Genomic DNA, 9,302 nt, shown 5'->3' on the forward strand with positions numbered 1-9,302 from the left:
TCTAGATTTAGTTTTAGGCTGCCTTGGGACGTCCTCCCACCACCTTGGCCGCCACCCCTTGCTCCTATATAAGTAGATCCATCTAGTAGCTTTTCCTTGGGATTTGTTTAGTAAAAAGTTAGCCATTGCAACTTCGTGTACTTCGTTTGTGTCCAACGACCAGACCAAGACCGCTTACGGATCCCCACCTTTATCAATACTTCATATATATTCGCAATATTCAGATTGCTTTTATCATATTCTTGCTCGTTCTTCGATTGCTTGCAGGAATAGACCTTCGTGGTCAGGTTGATCGTGCTCCGGCGTGGTCAATAACCTCAGGAGATTGGTTTAGCGATTGCTAAGGCGCAACGTCGTGCACGTTTGTAGTCAGATCGTCAAAGTCGTCTCCACCAAATCGGTAGTATCATCTCATCGAAAGATTGGGACACCCCGCCTCTATCAAGTGGTATCAGTTTTCAGGTTGCTCGGTGAGAATTTCCAGTTTTCCTAGATTAGATTTATTTTCTTACCTATTGTCCAAGAAAAAGCCACAAAAAAGAGTTAGATCTATTCATCCTTGGTCCAAGCCAGTCTGAGCCTTTGCAATTTTCTTTTCATTGCTTGCATAGTTGAATTATCGGTTGCATCATCGTGTCGAGTTGCTGGTCTTAGTGTCTAGTTCGTTTAGAGTTTCGAGTTCTGTTCACATTAGTCACGCCACCGCTGCATCATTATCTCTTCCGCTGTCCACCACCCATCCATCAATTTCCACCACGTGCTACCCATCATTCATTGTCATAATAATAGTTGAGATCGTTCACATCTTCACTTGATCCAATCTGCATCTTATCTAGTTTGTTTTGGAAAGAGGGAGAAAAAAAGAGAGAAAAAAAAAGGAGAGAAAAAAAAGGAAAAAAAGTCAGAGAAAAAAAAAGGAGAGAAAAAAAAGTGTGAGGAAAAAAAAGAGAGAAGAAAAAAAAACAAAAAAAAAATCGGCACAAACTTTTTCGGAGGAAAGTTGGAGACAAAGTTGTTGATATATCCTGCTTGGCTGTTGTTTCACCTCATTATCTTCACTGCTGTTGTGATCTTCACTTATATCTTGCTGTCAAGAGCTACTTAGTATCCTTCATTGATGCTAGTTGTGCTACGCCGTGACCTCATTAGTGTTCTAGGCTCGCGTCTCTAGTCCGGTCTAGCCTAAGACCAGCACAGTACCGTCGTTGAGCGTTTATTCAACACTGCATCTTTGAATTGATTATTGCTAATCTTTTGCTACCATATATAGCCAACCCAGCTCCACATATTTCTACACCGTGTATACGTACGCTCCCCTGGCAATCGCTTTACTCAATATTCGGAGTTACTTGACACCGCTGGTTGCCGATCACCGCCTGCTGCATGGTAAGAACTTGTAAGACATTGATATTTGCTTTACTGTGAGCGTTTTACCACCACATCCTAGTAGTTATAGGAACATTATTTTTGGGTTTTGTTTCTTGTTCTACTAATCATGACAGGATCCAGAGTCAATTCATGGGCTTTGTCGATCGCGGGAGACGTGCCACCACCTTTGCAAATACCACAACCGTCACGAGAGGTGCACAAACATCCAAATGCACATGATCAGGTTAATGTATCTATACCACCATTTAATGGCCGTTTTAAACCTGCTTTATATATTGAATGGGAGTTCGACATAAAAAATATATTTGCTTCCCATAATTTCGATGAACATAAAAAGGTTAAGGTTGAGGTTGGTTCTTTCACTGGTTATGCTTTGGTTTGGTGGAGTGAATATTGTCGGTTACACCCTGATTATATACCTACTACTTGGGATGATTTGAAACTTGCCATGCGACATACTTTCGTCCCTGCTTATTATACTCGTGACATGATTAAGAAGTTGCAACACTTAAAACAAGGTAGTGAAACTGTAACAAAATATTATGATGATTTACAAACTACCTTGTTGCATTCCTCTTTAGAAGAAAGTGAAGATGATTTTATGGATAGATTTTGGGGAGGATTAAACCGTGATATTCAAGAGATACTAATTCATGAAGAGTGTTATCCTATGGACCATTTGTTTCATCTTGCTTGCAAAGCTGAACAGGAAATGAAACGATGTGTTGGCCACGAGGAGAACAAGCGCACGGTGCACATTCCAAGAGTTGATATGATTGTTCCTTCAACTACTAGGCATACTATGACAACCACATCCGTTGTTGTCAGGACTACATCACCTCCACCATGTGACACATCGCCCCCGAGAGTGGCTACATCATCTGAGTTGATCATAAGAGGTAATGACAAAGGTACTGATCTTCCATCTCTACATGAGAATGATGAATGCCTTGTCAATTTGAATGCACCATCTGATGAGCTACCCACTACTTTGATCACACCACCTATTTTCGAGGACTATGTTGATAATTTGACTTTGCCATGTGATCAAACAACTGAAATACCAACAATTTTGAGTGCACCCATTGAATTAACTATTGATGCAAAAGAAGCAATGTTTAATCATTTTGATATGACCTCTAATCTTGGTGATGATTCTGTGTTGAATGCCTTATTGCATGTTTGCTTATTTAAGCATGTTGTAGCATGTAAATTTGATGCAAGTAAGGTTTATTCATCAATGTTGGGATGGTTTAATGATGAACATTGTCAATCTTTTGAAATGAATAAGAGCTTCACTTATATGTGCAAACTGAGTTGCAATATTTTCATGCCTTCTACTTCTTGTGCTAATTTTTTGGCTTTAGATTTTATGAACTATGCAAGTTACTCATCTATTCATGTGTCATATATGCAAAAATCAAGGGAAGTAAAAATGGATGACATATACATATACAACATGTACACCTTGTCTCTTTTGTTAGCCACATTTCAGATTAAGCAACACCGAGGACGGCTTTATTTTCAAGAAGGGGAGGATGATGAGGACATGACTACCTTGGATATGACCAAAAATATTGCATATATGCATATTTGTCAAGTGATTTCTAGTGCAAACTATTCAATAATCTATTTATGTTATCCAGAACAAAAATACTTCACACACTTTTGTGTTTTGTCTAATTGCAGGTGTATGGGACATTTGTACAATCCACATATGAAGATAAGGAAGAAAGAGATGTTTATTTGCTGTTCAAAAAGTTCTCTCACGTCACTTTTGGCCCAAGAGAAGATAGAGTCCAAGTCTCTCATGTTCTGGATTCAGATTCGGACTGCACAGACACACCTGACTCAAAACACACACAAGTTTTTCATACGGACTCCGAATTGGGTGATTCTTTTTTTGTTGGAAACTAGATTTCGTGCACTTTCCAACCCAATTGGAATCAGCTTCAAATTCGTCCGGAGCGTTGAGTTGTGGACGAAACAATCTGATGCTGCAGCAGAATCCGAGTCAAACTACAAGTCCAAAAGTGTTACATCACCTCCACTTGGGCCCATTGGCCTTCTACGATCTAGATTTAGTTTTAGGCTGCCTTGGGACATCCTCCCACCACCTTGGCCGCCACCCCTTGCTCCTATATAAGTAGATCCATCTAGTAGCTTTTCCTTGGGATTTGTTTAGTAAAAAGTTAGCCATTGCAACTTCGTGTACTTCGTTTGTGTCCAACGACCAGACCAAGACCGCTTACGGATCCCCACCTTTATCAATACTTCATATATATTCGCAATATTCAGATTGCTTTTATCATATTCTTGCTCGTTCTTCGATTGCTTGCAGGAATAGACCTTCGTGGTCAGGTTGATCGTGCTCCGGCGTGGTCAATAACCTCAGGAGATTGGTTTAGCGATTGCTAAGGCGCAACGTCGTGCACGTTTGTAGTCAGATCGTCAAAGTCGTCTCCACCAAATCGGTAGTATCATCTCATCGAAAGATTGGGACACCCCGCCTCTATCACTTCTTCCATGGCATCAACAGGGCACACAAGTGATATTATTTGTCGTCGTTGTAAGGGAGGAGGTCATTATGAGAGGGAATGCAAATCTCCGCGTGTGATGATTGCTACCGCGGATGGTGGATATGAGTCTGCTAGTGACTATGATGAGGAGACTTTGGCTCTTATTACACGTGAAGAACATGGTGGAGATGATTCTGATCATGAGACGCAATACATGGCTCTTGAAGACGCTGACAGGTATGAATGTTTAGTTGCTCAACGTGTTTTGAGTGTGCAAATCACACAAGCTGAGCAAAATCAGAGGCACAATTTGTTCCATACCAAGGGAGTTGTGAAGGAACGTTCTGTGCGCGTCATCATAGACGGAGGGAGCTGCAACAACTTGGCTAGCATGGAGATGGTGGAGAAGCTTTCTCTCACCACAAGACCACATCCACATCCTTACTATATCCAATGGTTCAACAACAGCGGCAAGGTTAAGGTAACACGTACTGTTCGTGTGCATTTTAGTATCTCTACATATGCAGATTATGTTGATTGTGATGTGGTACCTATGCAAGCATGTTCCTTATTACTTGGTAGACCATGGCAATTTGATAAAAACTCTGTACACCATGGTAGAAACAATCACTATACTCTTGTTCATAAGGATAAAAATATTACTTTGCTTCCTATGACTCCTGATTCCATTTTGAAAGATGATATTAATAGAGCTAATAAAGCAAAACAGGAGAAGAATATGAGTGAAAATCAGATTGTGGCAAAAGAATTTGAGCAACAAATAAAGCCTAATAATAAACCATCTAGTGTTGCTTCTGAAATTAAATTGAAAAGTGCATGTTTATTTGCCACCAAATCTGATATTGATGAGCTAGATTTCAGCAAATCTGTTTGCTATGCTTTTGTGTGCAAAGAGGCATTATTTTCATTCGAGGACGTGCCTTCCTCTTTGCCTCCTGCTGTCACTAACATTTTGCAGGAGTTCGCTGACGTCTTTCCACAAGACGTGCCACCGGGATTACCGCCTATTCGAGGGATTGAGCATCAGATTGACTTAATTCCCGGTGCTTCACTGCCAAACCGTGCACCATACCGTACCAATCCAGAGGAGACGAAGGAGATTATGCGTCAAGTACAAGAGCTTCTCGACAAAGGTTATATACGCGAATCCCTTAGTCCTTGTGCTGTTCCTATTATTCTAGTGCCGAAAAAGGATAGTACATCACGTATGTGTGTTGATTGTAGAGGCATTAATAATATTACTATTCGTTATCGTCATCCTATTCCTAGGCTAGATGATATGCTTGATGAATTGAGTGGCTCTACAATATTCTCCAAAGTTGATTTGCGTAGTGGCTACCATCAAATTCGTATGAAATTGGGAGATGAATGGAAAACAACATTTAAAACTAAGTTTGGATTATATGAGTGGTTAGTCATGCCTTTTGGGTTAACTAATGCACCTAGTACTTTCATGAGATTAATGAACGAAGTTTTACGTGCTTTCGTTGGACGATTTGTGGTAGTTTACTTTGATGACATATTGATTTATAGCAGATTTTGGAAGAACATTTGGAACATTTACGTGATGTTTTTATTGCTCTACGTGATGCACGTTTGTTTGGTAACCTTGGGAAGTGCACCTTTTTCACCGACCGAGTATCTTTTCTTGGCTATGTTGTTACTCCACAGGGAATTGAAGTTGATAAAGCCAAGATTGAAGCTATTGAGAGTTGGCCGCAGCCCAAAACGGTCACACAAGTGAGGAGTTTTCTTGGCCTCGCTGGATTCTATAGGCGTTTTGTGAGAGATTTCAGCACCATTGCTGCACCTCTCAATGAGCTTACAAAGAAAGATGTGCCTTTTCTTTGGGGTACCGCACAGGAAGAAGCCTTCACGGTATTGAAAGATAAGTTGACACATGCTCCTTTACTCCAACTTCCTGATTTTAATAAGACTTTTGAGCTTGAATGTGATGCTGATTTTGAAGATGTAATGCAGAATTGTAAAGAAGGAAGAATGTGGAACAAGTTTGTTGTTAACGATGGATTTGTGTTTCGTGCTAACAAGCTATGCATTCCAGCTAGCTCCGTTCATCTTTTGTTGTTGCAGGAGGCGCATGGAGGAGGATTAATGGGACACTTTGGCGTGAAGAAGACTGAGGACGTACTTGCTACACATTTCTTTTGGCCAAAGATAAGACGGGATGTTGAGCGTTTTATTGCTCGCTGCACTACATGTCAAAAAGCTAAGTCACGACTCAATCCTCATGGTTTATATATGCCTTTGCCTATACCTAGTGTTCCTTGGGAGGATATATCTATGGACTTTGTTTTAGGTTTACCTCGAACAAAGAAGGGGAGGGATAGCATATGTGTTGTCGTGGATAGATTCTCGAAAATGGCACACTTTATACCATGTCATAAAAGCGATGATGCTGTTAATGTTGCTGATTTGTTCTTTCGTGAAATTATTCGCTTGCATGGTGTGCCAAATACTATTGTTTCAGATCGTGATACTAAATTTCTTAGCCACTTTTGGAGATGTTTATGGGCTAAGTTGGGGACTAAACTGCTTTTTAGTACTACTTGTCACCCCCAAAATGATGGACAAACTGAAGTAGTCAATAGAACGTTGTCTACTATGCTTAGGGCTGTTTTGAAGAATAATAAGAAAATGTGGGAGGAATGCTTGCCTCATATTGAATTTGCTTACAATCGTTCATTGCATTCTACTACTAAGATGTGCCCTTTTGAAGTTGTGTATGGTTTCCTACCTCGTGCACCTATTGATTTGTTGCCTCTTCCATCTTCGGAGAAGGTTAATTTTGATGCTAAACAATGTGCTGAATTGATTTTAAAAATGCATGAGTTAACTAAGGAAATCATTGAGCGCATGAATGCTAAATATAAACTTGCTGGAGATAAGGGTAGAAAACATGTTGTGTTTGCACCTGGAGATCTTGTTTGGTTACATTTGCGTAAGGATAGATTTCCTGATTTGCGCAAATCAAAGTTAATGCCACGTGCTGATGGTCCCTTTAAGGTGTTAGAGAAAATAAATGATAATGCATATAAACTTGAGCTGCCTGCAGATTTTGGGGTTAGTCCCACTTTTAACATTGCAGATTTGAAGCCTTATTTGGGTGAGGAAGATGAACTTCCGTCGAGGACGACTTCATTTCAAGAAGGGGAGGATGATGAGGACATCAATACAATTGTTACACCCACAGCCCCTGCTGCTATACATACTGGACCAATTACTAGAGCTCGTGCACGCCAACTAAATTACCAGGTACTTTCGTTTCTTGGTAATGATTCTAATATTCATGAGAATATGATGCTGCCTAAATTGGATACATTTGTTTTGCTTACAAATGAAGGGCCTAGCTTGGAGAAGGATGAACATTGGAGCAAGAACAAGCATGGAGATGATGGCATGCGCAAGGGGAACAAGAACGGAGTTACAAGTGATGATTTCAGGACTTTGAAGCCACCATAATGGGTGCATGAAGCCTTGGACGAAATATACAAGATGCCACTTCATAAATTTCGTCCCTGATAGAGGCGAGGGTCCCGATCTTTCGATGAGATGATGGATATCGCTTTGGTGGAAGTCGACTTTGACGATCCGACTACGAACGTGCGAGGACGTCGCGCCTTAGCAATCGCTAAACCAACTCCGAGAGGTTATTGACCACGCCGGAGCACGATCAACCTGACCACGAGGATCTGTTTCCTGCGAGCAAACGAAGAACAAGCAAGAAACTAAGATTGCAATCTGGATATTGCGAATATAAGATGAAAGCTTTATTGATCAAGGTGGGGTTCTGTGACGCCTTTGTCTGGTCGTTGAACACAAACGAAGTACGCGAAGTTGCAGCTATGGCGAACTTTTAATCTAAACAAAACCCAAAGTCTAAACGATGCCCTAAGGGCTGTATATATGGAGGAAGAGGGGGTGGATTTCGTGGCCCTTGGTGGAGGGGTCCGAAATCAACCCTATCTCTTGTTTCCCCACACATACGGACTCTAAAAATAGCCTATACTTATGTATTTCGAAATTACATGGGCCTGGCCCAATAATAAGGTGACGCAGCACCTAAAATAGCCTCGGGACGAAATTTATGAAGTGGCATCTTGTATATTTCGTCCAAGGCTTCATGCCCCCATTATGGTGGCTTCAAAGTCCTGAAATCATCACTTGTAACTCCGTTCTTGTTCCCCTTGCGCATGCCATCATCTCCATGCTTGTTCTTGCTCCAATGTTCATCCTTCTCCAAGCTAGGCCCTTCATTTGTAAGCAAAACAAATGTATCCAATTTAGGCAGCATCATATTCTCATGAACATTAGAATCATTACCAAGAAACGAAAATACCTGGTAATTTAGTTGGCGTGCACGAGCTCTAGTAATTGGTCCAGTATGTATAGCAGCAGGGGCTGTGGGTGTAACAATTGTATTGATGTCCTCATCATCCTCCCCTTCTTGAAATGAAGTCGTCCTCGACGGAAGTTCATCTTCCTCACCCAAATAAGGCTTCAAATCTGCAATGTTAAAAGTGGGACTAACCCCAACATCTGCAGGCAGCTCAAGTTTATATGCATTATCATTTATTTTCTCTAACACCTTAAAGGGACCATCAGCACGTGGCATTAACTTTGATTTGCGCAAATCAGGAAATCTATCCTTACGCAAATGTAACCAAACAAGATCTCCAGGTGCAAACACAACATGTTTTCTACCCTTATCTCCAGCAAGTTTATATTTAGCATTCATACGCTCAATGTTTTTGATGAGGACATCAATACAATTGTTACACCCACAGCCCCTGCTGCTATACATACTGGACCAATTACTAGAGCTCGTGCACGCCAACTAAATTACCAGGTACTTTCGTTTCTTGGTAATGATTCTAATGTTCATGAGAATATGATGCTGCCTAAATTGGATACATTTGTTTTGCTTACAAATGAAGGGCCTAGCTTGGAGAAGGATGAACATTGGAGCAAGAACAAGCATGGAGATGATGGCATGCGCAAGGGGAACAAGAACGGAGTTACAAGTGATGATTTCAGGACTTTGAAGCCACCATAACCATAATGGGTGCATGAAGCCTTGGACGAAATATACAAGATGCCACTTAATAAATTTCGTCCCGAGGCTATTTTAGGTGCTGCGTCACCTTATTATTGGGCCAGGCCCATGTAATTTCGAAATACATAAGTATAGGCTATTTTTAGAGTCCGTATGTGTGGGGAAACAAGAGATAGGGTTGATTTCGGACCCCTCCACCAAGGGCCACGAAATTCCCCCCCTCTTCCTCCATATATACAGCCCTTAGGGCATCGTTTAGACTTTGGGTTTTGTTTAGATTAAAAGTTCGCCATAGCTGC

Source organism: Triticum aestivum, chromosome 4A, assembly GCF_018294505.1.
Source record: "Triticum aestivum cultivar Chinese Spring chromosome 4A, IWGSC CS RefSeq v2.1, whole genome shotgun sequence".
Taxonomy (NCBI): domain Eukaryota; kingdom Viridiplantae; phylum Streptophyta; class Magnoliopsida; order Poales; family Poaceae; genus Triticum; species Triticum aestivum.